The sequence below is a fragment of the Protopterus annectens genome, chromosome 7.part1, assembly GCF_019279795.1.
Source record: "Protopterus annectens isolate FY-2018-M chromosome 7.part1, PAN1.0, whole genome shotgun sequence".
In the NCBI taxonomy this organism is placed as follows: domain Eukaryota; kingdom Metazoa; phylum Chordata; order Ceratodontiformes; family Protopteridae; genus Protopterus; species Protopterus annectens.
The window spans coordinates 78,978,418-79,002,016 of record NC_056740.1 but is presented as its reverse complement, the minus strand read 5'-3'; positions in this window follow the sequence as shown (position 1 = coordinate 79,002,016).

Below are 23,599 nucleotides of genomic sequence, written 5' to 3'. Positions count from 1 at the left end.
ATTGCCATGGAGGAGCTGGAAGTAATTGCAACTTTTCCACAGCAATTCAGTGCGACTGAAATGCAGGACATTTCAAGTCCTACTACTTTGCATAGCAGGCAATAGGATGAGGTAGCTCATCCCATGAGCATTCTGCTGATAATGGAATGGGTGACAACCTTACCAGCAGTGCTTTAGTTTATGCAGGTTTGAAATATTTTCAGAAAAAGACAAAGGCCCAGAAATTCACTGTGTATTTAAGCATCGCTCAAGACAATTTAACCAATGAAAAAACATGTGAAATGTGCAGCCTATTAATTTAAGTGTATCTATCACACAGAACAAAAACATCAGGCCAAGCAGATTTCTTAAAACAGAAAAAAAAATGGAGTAGGTAAAACAGAAAGCAGTTACATCATTCAGAGCCCTAGTAAAGCTACTCAGAGAAATACCTCATTCACGGCTCATTATGTCTCAGCATCAAACACTGTGCTGTCTGACATTACTGCACTAATGTGATCTCTACCAGATAATAAATCATAATAGTATAGCTCCTCATCTCACAAACACACGCACACACACACACACACACACACACACACACACACACACACACACTCTCACAAAAAAAACATACACCCATCCATTCAACTGCATTCATGCCCCCCCCCCCACACACACACACACACACACACACAGACACACTCACACAAATGCACATCCAAGCATCTGCATTCCATACCAGTCTTCCATAGTACAGCCACCCGGACATATACATACAGACACACACACACACACACACACACACACACACACACACACACACACACACACACACACACACACACACACACACACAGCTCCTCTGTACTTACCTGTAGATGTAGTATGAGATGTAACTACTCTCATAGGAATAAATGGAAGAATGCCATCTTCATGATTTCCTCCAAGGTGAAAAATGAATTCAGCAGATCACTCTGTTGAAGTGATCCACAGCCAGTACCATTTTCAGGAGAGATTACATAGCTAATTAGCATTAACCATACTCCTGAACTGCAGCCTTAGCATGTGCCATACCCTGCAAAACTGATCTCTCCATGCTATGGCCACCATTAGATGATGACAGTAGTGGGAATGCAGTCCCTGAAATATAAAGTCTTGTTTCAATGCAGAAATCTTCTGAGTTAAGACTCAACAGTCATTTAAGTCTTTCTGAATCCCACAGTTCAATCTGTTTCATCAATTAGTGGTGAGAAAAAAATCTGTTATTACAGAATTGTTTGGTACTGGCAACATTCCATGGCTTTAGTGTGCCCATCAAAGCTGGTGATACTATATATGTATATAAATATATATATATATATATATATATATATATATATATATATATATATATATACATATATATATATATATATATATATATAGGTGATGGAAATGAAGTTCCTAAGAAGGGTGATAGACTACACACTGTGGGACAGACAAAGAAATGAGGACATAAGAACAGAAGCTAAAGTAGCTCCAATTGCAGAAAAGATCAAAGAGAACAGATTACGGTGGATCAGACACATGCAGAAAAGCAGAAGACAATCTAGTGAAGAAGATTTGGGACAGACAGGAAGAAGGTAAGAAGAAACAAGGACATCCAGCGAAAAGGGGGCTGGATTGTGTGAAAGAAGATCTGCGATGGTCAGGCATAAGTGTTGAAGAAGGCAGGATTGTGGCACTGAATTGAGAGAGTTGGTGACAACACGATACCCCAACCCCATGTAGAAAAATGGGAAAAAGCGTATATATATATATATATATATATATATATATATATATATATATATATATAAAAATAGACAGATATAAATATAGCTATATGTGTTTATCTATTTATCTATCTACCTGTATAACATATATGTAGCATTACTTCCTGATCAGAGTACAGTGTACTATAGTGGGGGGGGGGGGGTAAAACCTTTTTTAACTGTATAATATACAGGATTATGATTACACCTCTGATCATAACCAGTTTGTTATGTGTTTGAGTTCAATTTGACCTTGAGGTGAAGCTTGACACCCATGTCAATAACACATAACAAGCAGATTTATGATCAGAGAGATCCAGTCATAATTCTTTGTAGTGCATGGAGCATTACCTTTCCCTATACACTGCAAAAGTTTGAAAAAAAATACATGGATGTCAAGTGTTTTACAGATTTCATAGTTTCATAGTAGTGTACTAAGCTATCTGCCCGGGGGCATTTATAAGCCTAGCCAACAGTGATGTGGCTTTACGCCACCCCATACTATATAGTTGCGCCTCTCTAGTAGTGACACATGTGGGACCCCATTATTTAGTAAACTATACCTCTGTCTAGTAGTGACACTGAGGTGACTCCCGGGGTAAACTTGCGATCTCCCATCCATGCATCGAGATTTTTCTTGAACAGTGCCAATGAAGGGCTCTGTCTCACATGAACTGGGATTTTGTTCCAGAGTATGGGTAACCTCTGTGTTATGAATCTATCCCTCCAGCATGTCCTATTCATATTTGTGCAGAGGTTGAAATCTTTAGCTCATGTGGTTCTGGTGGATTTGGATTTTTTGAGATGGAGCATGTCCATCAATTCCTGGTTGGACATGGCCCTGTATGTTAGGCACAAATCACCTCTGAGCAGGCGGTATGCTGCTGAATAGAGCTGGAGTTTCTTTAATCTAGCTGGATAAGGCACATGTTTGAGACCTATGATCCTCTTGGTGAGGTACTTCTGGGGTCTTTCCAGTTGTTGCATGTGCCAGGTGAGATACATCCCAAATGGAGCATTATATTCAATCATGGGCCTGACAAGGGAGGAATATAGAGGTACAATGACCTCCTTTGATCTGGATGAGAATCCCTTCATGATGAGATGGGCAAGGTAGAATGTCTTTCTGACCACTTTGGCAACATGGTTGTCAAAGGAGAGGTCACTATCGACTTGAGTCCCCAGGTCTCTGATTACTTCTTCCGTATTTAGTGGGTTATTGTCTACGTGATAATTTGTGGGTACTTTGTTTTTCCCAAAGGGGATGACTATACATTTTTTGGCGTTAAGTTTGAGGCCATGATTCCGGCACCAGTTGTCCGTTTCAGTGAGACCTTTCTGTAGGATGTGTGTGTCAGCAGGTGAATCAACTATGGCACCCAGTTTGCAGTCATCTGCAAACTTTGTCAGCCATAATCCTTCCATATTTGCTTTCACATCTGAGAAGTAAATGCCAAATAGGAGTGGACCCAAGACTGAGCCCTGTGGGACACCACTTGTGACTGGTTTTGTGTATTTACCACTGCTGCAAAGAGAATGGTTACAACAGAAAAGCATCTCAAAGCACGAAGAGCTTAAAAAACATTTTAAATAATTCATTCAGGGACTTAATGAAGTAGTCAAATGCATTCTAAACCTGTTTGCACTAGGGTGCAGTGCCATAAAGGTGCTTAACAAGCTATCTTTATTCCAGTTTTAGATCATTATCACAGTGCTCCATGGACTATGGCACATTAAAAATAATAATCAGAAAGTCAGGCCTCTGGAATATTAAGGTAACATTATAGATACCCTCAAGAAAGGATGATTTTTTTATCACAAAATGCAGATCCTGTTAATTAGGAGGGAAATTATCTGGGAGCAAATCAATACAGTACTGGGAAAAGGGATGAAATGGGAGTTTTCAATCAGTCTGGAGATCGTCTTTCAATAGTAAGTCATATTTTTCTGCTATCATATATGTTACATATAATTTCTTCTGTTCTATTTTTGTATACCTTTGAAGACACATAAAATGCTGCTATAATTAAATTGTAATTAATTTTAGGGTTTAAATTGATACCTATGATTAGGTGTTCAAAGATATCAATTAATTGTGGATGAAATTTGAACAAAGATTAAAACAAACTTAACCTTATAGAAAACTATGACACCTCTTGTGCTTTTATGTGTGAGGTTGAAGCTAAAAACGTTATAACATGTTATCAATAATTTGGTGCGTAGGTATAATTTTTAACTCAAGTTTCAGATACAAATATGATATCAGGGTTACATCAGGTGAGTTATGTTTGAATAGAAACCATTTTATTGTAGATGATCTGATTGATTATATAGATGATAACAGATTGGTTGGTATTCCAGCAGATCTGTTAGGATAAGTAAAAATAGTACAGGTAATCAGCAGTCGTGGGCAGGGGTGGCCCGTGCTATTGGACTGCAGGACTGCATCCCTCCAGCTGTAAAAAAAGAAAGAAAGTAATAGAAAGTAAAATAAAATACAAAGAAAGAAAAGAAAAAAATGATCACAAGTAGCAGACCTTCACACATACGCGCTATTAGCATTTCCAATATCCAGACTGCTGCTGAACCAGTCTGGAGCATGCGCAGACTGTCTCAGCAGCAGTCCAGATTAAGAAGTATTCAAGTGCAGAGATCCCAGAAGTCTATGCAGTTGGGAGTCTCATCAGGGAAGGACATCTCACAGGGTTTTCTAGTGCAAGGAAGGACTTAGTGCTCCAACAAACAGACCAGTTGTGTGTGTGTGTGTGTGTGTGTGTGTGTGTGTGTGTGTGTGTGTGTGTGTGTGAAATGCCCCAGGTGCTACATGGTGGTGGGTAGAGAATAAGGCTTGAACCCTATACCTTGGACCCAGGTGGCAAGAGCCTGAATTCCCTACCCACCACCATTTGTAAACATTTTGCAGATTTTTCCCTCATACTTATTCTGTTCCTCATAAAATCTGTGATTTCTGTATTTTTGTGTCCTTGTAAAGCCAGTAGTGCATTGATACAGTGGTAGCATTGTTGTCTGACAGCTACATGTTCTCTGGTTTGATTCTTGGCTGGGGTGCCTTACCTTTTGTGTGGAGTCGGTTTTTGTTTCCTCTAGTGTCCTCCCATCTTACAAAGACATGTGTCTGTCTGGAGTGTTTCTCCCGGGGCCTTTGCTTAAAATTAGCTTTTGTTCCAAGTCAGACTTTCCTGGTTAACAAATGTTAAAAATGACATGCATTTGAATATCAGATTCATATTCTTCAGAAAGTGCATGATAACACAAAAGCTTTTATTCTAGCAATTTTCTAAGTGTATAAGATGGATATTTGAAATTTGTCCCTATTTTTGGGACTATATTCCCCCATTATTGGCTTCATCCAGGTTTTGTGCTAAGGTTGAGAGCTATGGTAAGAACTGAATTCACTGAATATGTTTGGGGGCTATATTCCCCCATTACTGGTTCTGTCCGGGTGTTTTTTGCTAAGAGGTTGAGAGCTATGGTGAGAACTGAATTAATTGAATGTTTGGGGGCTGTATTCACCCATTATTGGTTTTGTTCAGGTGTTTTGTGTTAAGAGGTTGACAGCTGTGCTATGGTGAGAACTGAATTCACTAAATGGTAGCCATTTAAGTTTCCGTCTTCCTCTTTCACAAAACAGCTGATTTGGCATAGTGGTATGTTGCTCTGACTGTTTTGCACAGGGTCCTGGGTTTAAGGCTTGGCAGTGAAATGTATGGTGGTAACACAGCATTTTATTCTAGCAACTTTCCAACATTATACAAGCAATGTTTAAAATGTGTCCCTGTTTTTTGGGCTTTTGCCCCCCCCCCACAATAAACTTTGGCTTTTTCCAGATTTCTTTGTGCTGCAAAGTTCAGAGATACAACTGAGTAAGTAGATTTTACAAGGAGCTGAGAGCTGCAGGGGAGCAAATGTTTAGTGCTGCTTATGCTGAGTCTGCTTGCATTGTTAATAGCACAACAGGTAGTATACTTTCTTTTGATGCAGAAGGCTGTGGGTTCTACTCCCACAGTAGATAGATGCATTGCTGATACTGTACTGTGTTGCAAAAGGGGTGGATACTGCACTCCTTTTTGGCAAAGATACCTAGTAACTATGAACCTGTTATCAGTTTGCCATCCAGTCCCTATTGCAATATTGCTAGATTATCATTTGTTTTAGTGTTAGATAGGCAATTTATTCCTCAAGGGTAACAGGCACTTTATTTGTAGATGAAACAATGAAATACAAAGTTGTTTGCTAGCAGCAACCTCTTCATTAGTTACAGATCTCTTTAATGTGGAATTATTTAGATGACTTTTACTTCAGAGATTGTGCATATGTACTGATACTGGTGGACTGTAGAAGTTTGAGTAGACTTTTATGATATAAATGTTCTGAATTGGGCAGTTTTGTCATTACTGGTGCATGCATTTTGTTTCATTGTTTACTGGAAAAAATTCAAAACAATAAATTTAAAACACCCTCTAAAACTGTACTGTATTGTACAAGGAATATAATTTAATACAATCAGGAAGGTGTATGAAAGATCATGTCTATGTTTCGTGTGCAAGGGGCCTGTGATTTGAAAACAGCCCAAACCCAAAGTTAATCTGCCACTGGCAAAATGTATTTTCTTTGAATGTGGGTTTCAATGCTGTTTCAGTGATTGTGAGTTTTTAAGGGCAGAGAAGTTTTAATGCTAAGTCTGTTCTCATTATGAGACTGCATTGCTTTGTTTAGAAGATATGATATCTATTGGTGTTTGCACTGTAAAATGCAAAATAAAACTTTTAAATGAAGTCCAAATCATCGCAGACATAAAGCAGTATGCACATTAGTGTTTATGGTAAATGGGGTGAAATAGCCAAGTAATGGTTCATTGGAATGGCTGTAGGAGGGGAAGCTCCATTCGACCATGATTTTGTGAGGGGGAAAGGGCAGCAAACTCAAAGATAGCCCCGGCTGAACTATACCTCTCAACTGTCCTGATTTTTGCAGAATGAATAGATTTTTGCTTCTTATTTTTCGTTTGTTCCTCAAAAAATTTGTGGTTTTCTGTCAAATCATTTAGGAATGAAGTCACTAAATAATGACAGACACAGTTTCAGACTTCATAACCTTCACAAAAATGCATGCTAAAGCAAGACCTGTTATTCGATCAACTGTCTCAGTTTATACAAGAGCAATTTTTAGTACTGTTTATATGTTCCCCCCATATATTTGGCCTTGTCCAGATTTCCTGCATTAACAGGTTGAGAGGTACATGCAAATAAATTGCTTTATAAAATTAGGCATATCCAAACCTCTCAACTGTCCCCGATTTTGGCTCACAATGTTGCTCTTCCCCTAATAATCCCTCCGCAAAATGGCAATTTTGGAAGAAAACATGGAGGGTTTACAATTAATAAATAACTGTAATAATCAGTTATAAATTACTTTTATTTCAGAAATGCATGTAGATTCTTTTATTTTGTCAGCTGCTCAAGTTAGCAGTACTAATATTAAAAAGTGTCCCTTCTTTGACAGGTTCCCATCTGTATTGTGTGGCTATTTTATATTTTTGAATCACATTTTTGGTCCATTTTTCATAAAATTGTGGGGGGTTTTTTGGCAAATTAGTGGCAAATCATTAAAGACTGAAGTTAGAAAATAATGACAGACATTTCAGTTTCAGATTTCATACCCTTCAGAAAATTCATACTAATGCAAGACCTACTATTCTATTATCTTTCTAAGTTTTTAAGAGCAATATTTAAAAATTGTCCTTATTTTTGGGCCTTTGTCCAACTTCTATGTATGGCTTTGTCCAGATTTCTTGCTCTGAGGTTGAGAGGTATGACAAATGTGTCAGGGTCATCGCAGTCAGCCAGAGACATTTCAAATTGTGACATACTTGTTGCACCCCACTCCCCCATGTAGTGACTCTGGATGTGTCCAAGCATGGCAAGGAGCAGTTATGCAGTGTAAATGTGCAGACTATCCCCCCATCCAAGGTAGACACAAGTACTACAATGGCTTTTCATCTGTCCTTGATTTTGCAGAATGTTCTGGTTTCTGTCATATTTTTATACTGTTGATTTATGCTTATTATTATTCCGAAAGTGCCTGTTGCTCTGTGTTTAAGTAGCAGTGCTTTAATGACTATCTGGTAAGCTTGTCTGAGATTGTAAGATGGAAGTAAGTTTTAATAAGCGTACTGTTAAATAATTGCCAGCATTGAAAGCCTTTCTGTTGTTGCCATGCAGAGAATACTTACATAACTAGATAACATATAAGCCTTGGGTATTGAAATGCATATGACAGTATTTGTAATAAAGGACAGGATTACATTATTTTAAGAGCTCATTACAGGCTTTACCTGCAAACTAAACAGAATGCCAATCTATCATGTGTGGTCCATATCCTATGCAGTAATCCTTTAAGCAATGTATGTTGAGCTTGTTTCCTGTTTGCTTTTCATTTTTTACTTTGATCATGTTTTCCCCATGAAACAAGTAGATAGTTGTTGTCAGGCAGCAGGTCTTTTTTGGATAAGAAACATTTTTACAAGTGGGGGTATCACAGAGAGTGTTACTTTCAGCATTTTTCTTGGTACTTTAATAAAGCTGAATATAAATTATAATTAGAACTGGAGTACAAGGAGAAGTGGTTTGAGTTGAGTGCTGCTTGTTTTTCTTATACTTGATTTTGACTAGCATTTCAGTAATGTATTTAAAAACTAATTTATTTTTTCATGCCTCGCAACCTTTTTGTTTCCATCTAGATATTAAGCAAGCTGTCATGCAGCCAATGGATTGAAATATGTTTTTTTTCTTCTACACTTCATTTTGTCTTGATTGGACTCTCATAATGATGGTTTGGCACCCAGGGCAGCGTATTTAATTAAAGTTACAGTTTTTGTGGTTTTGAGCATAGCTCTGCCCCTTTCTGGTTGGCCACACCCATTCCCATTGACCCCACCCATTCAGCTGTCTCCTGCAGCCCCCCTTTGATTTGAAGTCACCAGCCGCCACTGGTCGTGGGTTTAAGTGAATATCATTATGTTGTAACACAAGGTTTATGTCATCATGCATAGCTCTCAACTTTCTGTCTTCAAAATGTGGAACACTACCTCTCACAATGTGGAATAAGTGCTCAAAATGTGGAATACATCCTAACAGCCTATTAGCAGCTTTAACTAAAAAGCTCACAGGATGGCTGAAATGTGTTACTTTATACTTATAGAAAGTGTTTTTGATGAATTAATATGAATTAATATTATTTACAATAGATAGTAGTTAAAAATCCTTAACATTGAATGCGTGGTAGACTTGTATGGGATAGCACGAGGAACATAAACATTTTAAGACTCAGGAAGATAAATGTTCCTCATAATGAAGCACACTTGAGAAATACATATTCATGATTCACTCACTCATGGTGACAGCACAGTGAAGCATGCACATGCTGCATGCATGATACCCTGAGTGCAGTCTGTGCTACCAGCACTGCAGTAATGCATGCCCTGCACTTTGTTGTTCTGGATGGTAGACTATAGTTAGCAGTTTTAAATGCAATTGTGGTACTGAATGCATGACAATAAGTATCATCCTCAAGCAAGTGAAATGTTCAAAATGTATCTAGTTGAGACACTAAAGCAAGCCGTTATTTTAACTTCTTAATTAAATATCATTTCAAAGAAAAAAAAAGTTGTTTTTTTCAGCAACCAACACTGCAGATATTTCACACTCCATTAGCCACAGTGCTGCAGAGACTAATGCAAAGAAATTCATTAGTGGACACTACAAATAGGTGTTACTTCATAAAGAAAAGGGATTTGATTTTGGGAGAACATTGGTTTGCAAAGTTTTTGAAAAGAATGCTAAATTGTCAGTTTTAATAGGTTCATAGGTAAGTACTAAGCTATCTGCCCAATGAATATGGATACACCCCCACCTTTTTTGTTTTAGTTCGGGTTCTGTGGCCGAAAGGTATGGTATGAGTTATAGCCTGGTAGTGCTGGGGTGCTCTCTGGAGCCTTAAACCAGGTTTCTGTTACTGCACAGATATCGATGTTCTCCATACTGAAGAGTGCCTCGAGTGCATGCATTTTGAGATTTAGACTTCTGGCGTTGAGTAGCATTACCCTCAGTTTATGGTTACTTGTGCTATTTACGGTGGTGGGTTTGTCTTTTGAGCCTTGCCTAAAAAAGGCACTTCGGGGGTGGCAAAAGCCTTTGCCAGTATTCGAAAGCCACAGTGACAGGTGCAAGCCATCTCTTGTGAAGCAACGTTGCTTGTCGAACATGTCATCCCAGGCAGACAGATACTGGATCCCCTTTGAATGACACCAGAAACTTAGCCAATTGTTGAAGTTGATCATTTTTCTTTATACTATGGCATCATTCTTGGTGAAGGCAGGATGCTACTCAGGGTCAGGGTCATACCTGCCTGGGCTACATGATCAAAGAGCTCTTCCATGTCTCTTTTCATGTAGTCCAGAGAGGTACATCTCAGGTCATTCACACCAACATGTGCAATGACAGAGTCATATTTGTACTTGTTCTGGAGTGACCTGAATGCTTGTGTTATGTGGTGGATCCTGGCGCCCGACAGGCAGCTAACTGTAACCTTCTCCTTGTCAAGCCTAGTGAGTGGGACATCAGTGTGCCTGACTATAGAGTCACCTATCATTAGTGTGTTGGATATGTTATTTTGCCTTAAGGGCTGTGATTGCGTGGCACACTGAATATGTGAAGTATATGTTTCATGGTTGGTGATGGGTTGTGGAGGTTGCTTGGATGTCTGCTTTGGAGGTCTCTGTTGCTTTTGAGATTTTTATTTAGAGCCTCCGAGTATGTTTTCATGTATTTATGTGTGTTATTTGCCTGTGTTGGTTTGTTAGGTCTATGTGAGACTGGTGGTGTGTTTCAAGTATTATCCTTCTCCTCTTGACAGTCAGTTACAGTCTGGGGTTGAGAGAGCTTTGCCTCCAGTCTAGCTGTATAATTGCATCTCTCACATATTTTAGTGTTTGGTGGTAGGAGGAGAGGGTTGTCTGTGTACATGAGGCAGTTGTAACATTGCCTCAAAATGCCCAGATTCACTAGTTGGACTGGAGAGTACACTGAAAACTGCCCTTTGGACATGCCTGAATAGGTAGAGTGAGCTGTTTTTCTGATTGACTGGTGGGGACGTATAGAGAGCCTTGTCCTTCTGGACAGTATAAGAGGGCTAGTGTTAGGGGTATTTAGTGCTTGTTATGAGTTTTAAGCAAGTGCTGTGCTGTAAAATGAATGGTTTGAGTGCTAAAGTTGAAGGTTTGTCTAGTTCCAATGGAAAAACTGAAGAGTAGACTTCATGGAGTCGGGAATAGTTTAACCCTAGCTTACCAGTGCTGCCTGGTGCGCAAAACCGCACAAATGCGGTTTTTATATCAGAAAGATTAAAGCGATAGAAATTAGCCCAAAATGGCCAATAAAATTACAGTTTCTGGGCAGAAACCACTCCTCAAAGGGCAGGTAGGCTGTTCAGAGCTCCTCACTCTCACTGGTGAACAAAGAAACTTCCTTTTTGCCCAAGTAAGGTATGGCCAAACACAGAAACTTAAACACAGTCCAGGTATCAGCAGGTATCTAAAACTGGACTTTTCTAGCTTAGTAAGGTGAGAAAATAGCAAGATATGTTTTTTTTTTTCAAGAAAACAGTAGAAACAAATGCAAAATCACTTTTATAGTGCAGTAATGGCTGTTGCACTTGAGTGGGAACCCAGTAGCAGTTAAAAATACAATTTACAACAAAAAATTAATTTTAAAGTGCAGGCAAAAATAAATGCAATTTCAGTGTAAAATGAGCATTCTGAGAAACAATAAATGCCATAAAATGAGCATTTAAGTGGAAATAGCAATAAACAACAAGAAAAAACAAAAAAATGGTACTTAAACACTCCAAAGTCTCTCCTTTAGTCTCTCTGGCATTGCAGGTGTCTGCAGGACACCTGGGCAGAATCTGCTGAGCTTATACAAACACAAAAACCGTGCAAATGCGGTTTTTATGTCAGAAAGATTAAGGAGATAGAAATTAGCCCAAAATGGCCAATAAAACTACATTTTCTGGGCAGAAACCACTCCTCCAAGGGCAGGTAAGCTGTTCAGAGCTTCCCACTCTCACTGGTGAACAAAGAAACTTCCTTTTTGCCCAAGTATGGTATGGCCAAACACAGAAGCTTAAACACAGTCAGGGTATCAGCAAGTATCTAAAACTGGACTTTTCTAGCTTAGTAAGGCGGGAAAATAGCAAGATTGTTTTTGTTTTTTTGTTTTTTTTTTCAAGAAAACAGTAGAAACAAATGCAAAAACACATTTATAGTGCAGTAATGGCTGTTGCACATGAGTGGGAAGCCAGTAACAGTTAAAAATACAATTTACAACAAAAATCGAATTTTAAAGTGCAGGCACAAATAAATGCAATTTCAGTGTAAAATGAGCATTCTGAGAAGCAATAAACACCAGAAAACGAGCATGTAGGCGGAAATAGCAATAAGCAACAAGAAAAACCCAAAAAAATGGTACTTAAACACTCCAAAGTATCTCCTTTTGTCTCTCTGGTGTTGTAGGTCTCTGCAGGACACCTGGGCAGGATCTGCTGAGCTTATACAAACACAAAAACGTAGGCTTTTTGTGGTGTCTGTGGTTGTAAGGGACACAAGAACAATTCTGCTTGATTGGATAGATTCATACTTGCTGATGAATAACTTGGTAGCAAGAATAAAATAGCCTTAAGGTCTATATCAGTGTTAAAGACTGGCATTTTTATAGTTGTTTGAGATAGAACATAAATTGCTTATATACTACTTTTATAATAAATGTTGGTAAGAGTTTGTTGTTAACACTGAGTTTATTTGATCACACAGGTTCTAAAGATTGGTTATCTCTGAACTGATAACTAAGATTATTTTTGAACATGTATTACAAGGTGGTGCTAATGAATATCGTTCTGTGTTGTAAAGTTGCATTCCTTATATATTATTAAATTTTACTACTGAAGTGGATAATCTATGAGTTTTTAAATGAAATCTGCATATTGGTAGCGTGACTTGTTAGAATATTGAAATAATATGGTCTAGTTTCAGTCTGAGGCAGTGATAATGATCAATTTTCTGGTTGTGTTTACATGACTGTATTTGTTACCAAAGCCTAAATCATTCTTTATCAGGTGTTTCACATGTTCATGGGAACATATTTTGAGATTATTATGCTGCAGATTAACAGAATTACAACTGTACACTGACAGCGTATTTTCCGCTCAGTATGTATGGATCCATTATTCTAAATAGCAGGATGAGCAAGGTTATTTCTGAGCCCCTTCACCATGCACACAGAACACCAGTTGTGATAGAAATCTACAAAATTAACCACACAAAGTTAGACTGAAAAAAATAAAGAAATAGCAGAAATGAGCAACGGAGCTGGTTTATTTTAAAACAATAATGTTAGCAAAAAACACGCTTTCGGCGAGCCCAGTGTCTCACCTTCATCAGACAAAAATACAAGCAACTAACTAGCATTTTTATATAAAATAGTTTCAATTAAATAATCAACAATCAATCAACTTTAATTTAATCAGTGCTGCATATCAAATGTAAAACATAATGAATCAAATTTTTGAATGTTAAAAAACTTATAAGGTAACTTGTATCAAAGTTAAAAAACTTATAAAACCATAATAATCTTCATGATTACATATTATGTGTATAAATATATATGTGTATGAAATACACACTAATTAATGAACTAATTTAATTTTAAAAATCTTTATATATTAACATTTTTATATTAAAGTAATACTAGATACAAAGTTATCTTAAATGCTTAGCTACATAGCCCATAAAACAAACAGCAGTCATCCATTTAATTAATGTACCAAGTTCATTTAAAACAAAGGGCAGAATATTATTTTATTTTTATGTATGTATGACAGTTTGTGCAAACTAACACCATTTATCAACACTATATGTCTACCTTTTTGTAGATAAAAGTTTAAGAACACAGGCAATGGATACATACTCATTTAAACCTGGATGCGTATATGCACATGTGTGTATCTGCCAAACCAATTCATTTATTTCTAAATGAATCTGCCAAGGGCCACCCTTATTATCCACCAAAATTTTTCCCAAAACAGTGAACTTAAAAAAGTGATCAGGGCAAGCATTAATGTGCTTTGCAAGGGCATTATTCAAGTCTTGCCTAGCAATAGCATAAGTGTGTTCATAAATGCGTTGCTTAAACTTTCTTTCTGTTTTCCCTATATAGAAAGCAGCGCATTTTTGACACAGAGCCAAATAAACCACACCATTTGTCTCGCAACTATGTTTCCCTATTATTTTATATTCTTCATTCCTAATCTTGACTTTTGAGTCAGTTAGTACATGCTTACATTGATTGCAAGCCCCACATTTTGTCATTCCTGAAGTGCGTTGACTTGAAGGTTGTGGTTTAAACTCAAGCAAAGATTTTAAATTGCGCCCTCTTCTGAAAGTTAATTTAGGAACCTCACCTAACTTGTGGGACAAATATTTGTCATCCATAATCAAAGCCCAATATTTATTGAGCACCTTCCTAATATCAAAATGATCCACTGAAAAGGTGCAAAAAAATCTAATTCCAGAAGGAGGCTGGTTTGTGGTGTCAGCGGCTGATCTAGATACGTTAGTGGGAGCAGTTTCAGAAATAGTAACTTCAAAAGAAAGAATTGGTTTATAAAAACCTGATCTTCTTTTGTTTATTACTTCTGTTCTAATATCAAACAACAGTGAAGTCGGATAACCTCTATTTACAAACATTTGACTCAAATGTTCACATTCCAACAAAAAATCTTCAAATTCAGAAACCATTCTGGCTGCTCTTAACATCTGGCCTTTCACTACTGCTTTCTTTTGATAACTAGGATGGCAACTAGTGAAATGCAGGAAAGCATTAGAGTAAGTGGGCTTTCGATAGATAAGGCTCTTGTTTCTTGAATTTATCTCATCTTTAATAATCAGAATATCCAAATAATTAATGCTAGATTTCTGCAAATTGTAGGTAAACTCCAAGAAGTTGTTAAATGGTGTTAGTTTGCACAAACTGTCATACATACATAAAAATAAAATAATATTCTGCCCTTTGTTTTAAATGAACTTGGTACATTAATTAAATGGATGAATGCTGTTTGTTTTATGGGCTATGTAGCTAAGCATTTAAGATAACTTTGTATCTAGTATTACTTTAATATAAAAATGTTAATATATAAAGATTTTTTAAATTAAATTAGTTCATTAATTAGTGTGTATTTTATACACATATATATTTATACACATAATGTGTAATCATGAAGATTATTATGGTTTTATAAGTTTTTTAACTTTGATACAAGTTACCTTATAAGTTTTTTAACATTCAAAAATTTGATTCATTATGTTTTACATTTGATATGCAGCACTGATTAAATTAAAGTTGATTGATTGTTGATTATTTAATTGAAACTATTATTTAATTGAAACTATTTTATATAAATAACTTTTATAACTATTTTATATAAAAATGCTAGTTAGTTGCTTGTATTTTTGTCTGATGAAGGTGAGACATTGGTGAGACATTGGGCTCGCCGAAAGCGTACTTTTTGCTAACATTATTGTTTTAAAATAAACCAGCTTACTTGGGACTGTGCTCCGTTGCTCATTTCTGCTATTTCTTGGTTTGTGTAGTGATTTGGTTTACGTGGTTTTTAAAGTTAGACTGAAACAATAAACACAGTCTGCTATTAAACAGAGCAGAGCAGAACAAAACCATAAAGACAAAGTCTGCATTAAAATGCTCACGTTTTCAGTTAAGTTCATTGGAATATAATTCTAAATGAACATCACTGAACTTCTTTACTTTGCTAATAATTATTATGTAAAACTAAATAGCTAAAGTTGTAACATTTAATTAGCTTTCCTAATAGAGACTATTTCAACTCAGAAGAGACCTGTATTCATGCTGTGGTTCCATTCAAGTGTACTTCCTCTCCAAACTTAAAGGAGGACCTTTTAGTGCAGCTTAGTAACAAACAGTCTGAAAGAATGCCAGATAAAACGGATTGTGTATTTTTTGCTTTTACACAATTAAACCAATGAGAGTGGTGGAAGTGTGATGGAACTTTGTTTTTACAAGGTAAGCTCCAAACCTTGACCATCTCTCTGCTCCATTAACACCGTAATGGCAATTCAGTCAAAAGTGATCTAAAGGGAAGGTCTTCAATACAGATGATTGGGACAATTTATTCACAGTTCTTGAGACAAGTAGTTTACAGAAATCTAAAGAACAAACAGCAAATGGGTACAAAAAATAGTTTTAGTACTTACGTTCATTTATTTCCCAGAACTTTATCAGAAAAAATTACCACAATCATACTACACCCTTTTACAGCAAGAACCTCAATTGGTAAATTAATAAATCAACCAATGACATACAAAAATCAAAAGTATTAAAGTAGAACACGTAAATATTTACTGTCACCTGTCCTTTTCGTAAAAAAAACTGTTGCACTATTTGAAATCATGTTTTGTAAAACTTTTGTATAAAAAGTTTTAAAAAATGTGTGAACAACCATTTGGTGAAATATTTTTAAATTAAAAAAAAAACATTTTATGGATATTTTTTTCATTAATACCAGATAGAATGTCTGCTTTAAAAAAGATCAGATTTAAGCTGCAAATATTCCAAATACGCATTGGAAGTGTCAACAAAAGTTTCCCTGTTGACTTTTTCCATTACCATAAACAAACTTTTTAAACTCTACACATACCTGAGAATGCCTAGCCAATGCATTACTGTTATCCTTCTTTAACGCTAAAATGTGTTCTCTAATTCTGTAAACTAACCTACGTGTGGTTTTACCTATATAAAAAAACTTGCAGGTTGACCATACTGCAACATAAACCAATCCGTCAGTCTGACATGTAAACCTGTCTTTTGCAATATAAAGATAATTTCCAAAAATTGTTTCAAATTTCTGTTTTTTTCTATAAGTAAACTTGGGCTTGTCTCCTTTAACCTTAGCAAGTTCTTGATTTCCTATTAAAATGTTCCAGTTGTCAGTAATGATTTGTCTTATTTTAGTTCCTTCTGTACTTAAAGGAACAGAAAAGGAACAAAGAAATCTTTATTATCTGTAGTTATCGGGGGAACTTATCATGTCTGTTTTATTACATTATTGGCAATGACGTGGAATTTTTCAAAAGGGTACCCTCTTTCTAGAAATAGCTTAACAACTTTGTTTCCTCTAAAAAAATCCAGTCATCACTTATCAGACGACTAGTTTACAGAAATATTTTACATAACATTAATAAGGGGAATGTTCAAAAGAGCAAAGGCCCAGGTTAAAATGCTGGGGACAGATAAGGGGACAATTGAACTTAGAAGGGGAATGAGATAGGGATGTCCCCTTTCTCTGCTGTTTGTTTTATACCTAGAACCCTTGGCTGAAAATATGAGGGTTTCTGCGATTAGAGGGTATAGCTGGGGTGGAGTGAAGATGAAAATAAGCCTTTATGCAGATGACATCATATTACCTCTTACTAACCCTCTAAAGGATTTGGAGCAGTTATACAGATATATATAGAATTTTGAAGAAATGGTGGGCTATAAGTCAAAACTAAAGCTTTAGAAATAAAAGTCGTCAAGATGGGTAAACTGAAGGTGGAATGTCGCAGCATTTGGGACAATAAGGCACTTAAGCATTTGAGAATCTGGCTAGTAGGGACTTAAGAGTAATCATCGGCTATATCATATGAAAAGATAATGGCACTCATTCAGAATGATTTGCAGAAATGGACTAATTTGGATCTGGAGTTAGACTAGAGTATCCTGTTTTCAAATGACATGTTGTTTTCCTATATGCTATATTTGGTACAAGCCCTTTGGACATACCCCTCAAATGTATCCAGAATAAACTAAGAAACTGGATAAAGATTTTTTTTTATGGTCAGGGAAAAAAACAAGGGGTAAATGTAATGGGATGATGCAAGCAGAAAAATTGGGGGGGGGGGCACCAATCCTAGAAACATATATGCAAGTGGTGCAGGATTCATGGCTGGTATGTTGTGGCCTTCAGTGCTATAAGGTTACATGGAAGCAAATGGTGTTGATTAGAGCACCACAAATAGAGGAATGTGACTGGTTGGAAATTATGTGGGAGGGCTAGGGCAGGGCGCCTGCATTTGTCCTAATAATTTTTCCATACCCCTATAAAAAGTTATTATATACTTCTCATAGGAGGAAACTGTATTATAGACTGAATAAAACAGCAGCTTAAAGGAGGAGGCAACTGGGAATGGACATTAAATACTGGAATCAATTATTGGAATAGATTAAATACTCATTAAGGAGGGTTCCTGTATGTGTTATCAGGCTTAAACTAAGACACAACTGAAACAATGTGGGAAATAACAAGGAAAGAAGAACAACTAGACTTAATACAATGGGTAATAATGGAGACAGAGGTAGGAGCGGCTTTAGGTCAACTGGTGCCGTAGGCAAAAGGGCTCCACGGTGCCCCCACCACACCACCTGCTGCCCCCATTCTGGTCTACCTGCACCAAATAAATACTGGAAAAGTGTCCCTGCTAGACCAGTGCCCTATGCGGCTGCCTAGTTGGCCTATGCCTAAGGCCGGCTATGGACAGAGGATCAGAAACTAGAAAGTGGCATTATGTCAAGAATATATACAATTCAAGAGGTACAAGAAACTGAAGTAGATAAAAATCATAGGAGAATGTAGGACAATAATAGGGAAGTTTATAACCAAGTCAGAATGGTTAGAAATGTGTGCACTGCTGAAGGCAGCAATATGGAATGGAAAATTCCATATCTTCATGTGGAAATGCGTCCATAAATATTTTTATACCCCTGAAAGAACAAAGAGGATCTTTCCAATGGCTGTTAGCTGCTGTTGGATGTGCGAATCAATGCAAGATGCCAATTGGCTGCACATTTTTTGGAACTGAGAAGGACTGATAGATTTTAGGAGTGAGTTAACTACCTTTAAGAACACTGCTAGGTACTAATCATGAAGATATGTTCTTGTTGAGATATAAATTGGAGATAGAAATGGGTGAAAAAGAAAGGGAACCGATATGTTTTACTGTTAATAAGTGAAAAAGTGATAACCTAAAATGGAAAAAATAGTGAGAAATCTAACACAGAAGAGATAATATAGAGTTATAGAATTATTACTGAGACTGAAGAATAAAGAATTAACTTTGGAAAAAAAAACAGTAACACAGACAACAAGATTTAATTTTTGGTGGTGTAGGTGGGTAGACAGAAATGAAGGGGAGTAGTGAGGTGCAGAGAGATGCAGGATAAATGTATTAACATACCACTGAAATATAGGGAACTTGGTCTTGCCTACCTCCTCAATTATATTTTCCTTTTCTTTGGTGGTGTTTATGATGTACATAGTGTATATAGCAATGTTCTTTTTTCATTTTCTGTTTTGTTGTTTTTGGTGGTTTTCTATGTTGAGGCAAGAGGTGATTTAGGCATGGGAAAGTCGAAAAGCAACAGGACTTAAGTATAAACAGATAGACAAGATGATAATTTATTTTATTTATTTTATTTTACATTTGTTGAACAGGATTGTCCGACTGAGCTGAAGAGCCCTTTTTCAGTGGAGGCCCGGGGAGAAAAGCCCCAACATATACAATTATCCTTATAAATTAGCATTAAACAGCAATGTTACAGGATTATTACAAGACATTAAGTAGCAATACAATGTTATACAGTGTCAATAATCAGGAGTATAGCATAATTATTTCAAGATGTATAAAAAGAAATATGTCATTAAGATGAGTATAGTTTTCGGGGTAAGTGGTTACAAAAACCCAGTTTTATCATAATGCAGTTGCATGATGGCAAGACAATTACAATAGAATGTTTGTCTGAGTTGATTTGCTTAACAGATTTTAGAAGACAGTAGAAAGAGTAGTCAAGGAAGGTTAGAGAGAGCTAGTGAGAAGAGTGAGTTAAGGGCAGAAAGTAGATTAAGGTATCGGAAGTAGGGGATGTTTAAGGAGGGAGGGTGCAGTGGCAGGATCAGTGACTTTTAAAGTTCTCTTTGGTGGCTGTCTTAAATTGTTTAGGATGTGTAAAGATCCTGATTTCTAGTGGGACACTATTCCAGGCATTAGTGGGGTGATAACTGTACATGTTATGTCCAAATTTAGACTTGGGTTTGTAGATTTGTAGTAGGTCTTGGTTAGAGCTTTGGAGAGGTCTGAAGGGAGAATAATGGGAGATGAGAGGGGGTAGTGCTGGGCAGTAGGAAGGCTAGTATAGGATAGAATGGATGATCTGGAACTGACAAAGGTGGTGGGGTAATTCAAGCCAGTTTAGGTGTTTATAAACTCTATGGATGTTATGAAACTTACTTTGTAAACATTGATTGCCATGATATCAAATGTGTTTCAATTGGATGAAGTAGGAGGGAAATGTAAAAACAGTCAAGTTAGAATGTAAATGATAATATGGATGAAAATGCTGCGTATTGCAATGGAAATGATTAAGTAAAGTCTGTCTTCTCAAAAAAGTGATCTGTTGTGTCTGGGTTCAAGTCCTAGTTGAAGCAGATTTATCCTGAGTGCTACATAGTTACCAACATAGACAATTAAACACTGCTGATTATGTCATAGTGCTAACTGGAATAAATGTAAATGCTATGTTTGAGATGTTAGTAAAGGTTACTTTGGAAAACATAATTAATTTAAAATGGTTTATAACATTTGTCAAGTGAATTGTTTGTTAGGACCAGGCAGTATTTATTTATTTTTATTTATTTTATTTTACCTTTAACTGGGAAAATCCAGCTGGACCAGGTCCATTTTCAGTGGAGGCCTGGGGAGAAAAGCTTCACGATTAAGAAGACATTTCTACAATTAGAGATATACATGCATTTATACAATTAGAGATCTACATACAAAACAGGCAATAGAGCAAAATGTATTTACAAGTAGAGTTATTCTTTACTTTGTTAACTATAGTCAAACTTGCAGTGCAAGACTAAGATACAGTTTTGAGAAATATTACAAGGGTTCAGTGAAAGGGTTTAGACAGATATATTCAGAGTTTGGTTCCCAGTAGTTACCAGGTTTTTGTAGGACAAAAGTTACAGTTTGAGATAGTTTTACAAAGGTAGTAAGTATTGCTTACAGTTTTAGTAAGTATGCATAGAAGGGAGCAGAAAGAACACTATGACATATGATGAGTCAATATTTCTATGTGCATAAATATAGCATGATGTTTAGACTGGAGTAGATCGATAGAAGATAAAAGAAAGGCATAGGGATTGTCATGTGATACATGGGCAAATCCAAGTTGGACTTGTGTATATATATATAATGTCCAGTATAACTAGTAAATAACAGAAATGAAAGAAAGGAATGTCATAAAATGACATTCTTATTACTGCAAAATCCTTGTAACAACATGACCAGGGTCCTGAATCAGGCCCATGTTCAACTACCAAATACGAAAAAATTTGAACCACGAAATAACAAATGTAAAACAGTGAAAGGGACAATTATCAAACAACAGCAAAGCCAGGAAGTAACGAGATGCATAAGGTAAGTGAAGGGAAACCTTTTAAATTTGCCCTGTTCCCCTTTGTAGTGTTATTAGGGAGTTGGTATATAGAGTTAGGGGGTGTGGGGGGCACAGCCCCCCACCTTGGTAGGTTCTGTGTGCGATGTTGGCCAACTATGGCCATTTGATGTATTTTTTTTTTTTTGAGGTGGTCGTTGTTCTTTAATTGTCCCTTTTGCAGTTTTACGTTTGATGTTTTGTGGTTCAGGTTTTCTAGTACTCGGTAGATGAACATAGACCACCTGAATCAGATATCAACCAGGAACAGCCTAGTTGTGCAGTGAAATTTATATGATACACTTGTCCAAATAAATGTAAATTGCCCCTATAATACCTTTTATATTATAACAGGACTATGTCAGTCAGAAAATGCATGTAATAAACAGTATGTTAACATGCCTAGATGTTTCGGTGAAAGGTCAACAGCAGTTCTGCAAAACTGAGGAATGCAACACTGGCATGACATATTATAAAGGCATTGATTTTGGTAAGATATTAAGATGGGTAATATTTAATAAAATGCCACCTCTGTCATCAAAATGCATTTGTGGTTGGTGCTTCATCTCACCACCACTCTTTAATAGCAAGTTTTTTGACATAGTTGCTAACACACTAAGCTACATTGTATCGCTCTAATTAGCAACTATTACAAAGAACTTGTATAAGCTCTTTCCTGCATCAGACAAAGTGAGTTTCTTTTGTTCTTCTTTTTTTATGTCCTCAGTTCTAGAAAGGTACCAGATGATTTAGCTATGGGCCTAGTCTAAATGGATGTACACTCAGCCCGTCAATTTAGGCTCAATTATTTTGTGTTCCCTGATCACTGTTGACAGAAAATCACTGCCAGCATCAGTTCTGTTTATGTACTGGCTGAGATAAGACAGCACTGTGTGTATGTGGCCTTTTCCCTTTTCATAGTGTCACCATGACTGTGGTGTTCATATGTATGATTTCAGGAAAATATAGAGTTTGTTCCCCCTATTGGCGGATGCAAGGGGGCTTACCCCTGCAAAAATACTTTTTAAAGACCATTTTGTCAAGCACATCTTTTGATATGATGTTTTCTTCTGACTGAACCTTTACTGACTGTTAACACAATGACATGTATCAGATTTTTATTGTCTTCACAACTTTGAATGTTTGACTTAGCTCCTGTATAATGGAATTTGTGCTACAATGGATTGTCCTGTAAATAATAAAAATGATTGCCAGTGGAGTATGTACAGTTGGGTCTATATTATAACATCGAAGGTCAAAAACTTTGATTGTTATAATATCGAACCCAGTAGGGCGAATGCTTGAAATAGCGAAGCTGCAGAACACTGACTACTTTCCTAGGGAAAGTATTCAGTGGGCTGTTTCTGCAGCTTTGCTATTTCCTCAACTGTGGAGCAAAGGTCACGGACCGGGTTAAGGTAAGTGTGCGAATGAAGGTGAGTGTGCGATTGGGCGTGGGTTAGGTGAGTTAGGGTTAGGGCGCAGGTCAAGTAAATGTGCGATTGTGTGGAACATGAGAGTTAGGGTGGGGTAGGTGAGTTAGGGTTAGGGAGCAGGTAAGGTGAGTGTGCAATAGTTAGGGACCTTAGGGTTAGGGTTGGGTTAAGGTAAGTGGGTAGCTAGTGGTGCATGTCTGGTTTAGTGTAGGGTTTTGTGAAGTGTGTGTGTGTGTGTGTGTGTGTGTTTGTGGATCATTTATTTGGTGTTTCAGTTGAATAGGGTCGATATTATAAAATCAATGTTTTTAGACTTCGATGTTATAATATAGACCCATACAGTTTACCCTGAATGATACTAGAGTTGTAAGAGCTGTATAATATAATAACCTGCTTGGTTCACAGTAACATAGTGCTTTCAATGAAATGAGATTTGACTTGTTTCTTGAATTACTGCATGCACAGTCTCTGTGCAGGCTAAACCATGTCTCAGAATTATGCTCAGTGTAACTGTACAGAATGTTTCATAATTAATAAAACAAAAGGATCACTAGGATAGCCATTTCCAGTGATATAAAGTTTTAATGTAACACAACCACGTTGCCAGCACCAACACCACATAACATGGTTATGTTACATTAAAACTTTATATCAGTGGAAACAGCTATCCTAGTGCTCCTTTTGTTTTATTAGTGTTATTTTGAGCACTATTTCCTCCTTTCATTGATTCTGATGTTTCATACTTAGTGGG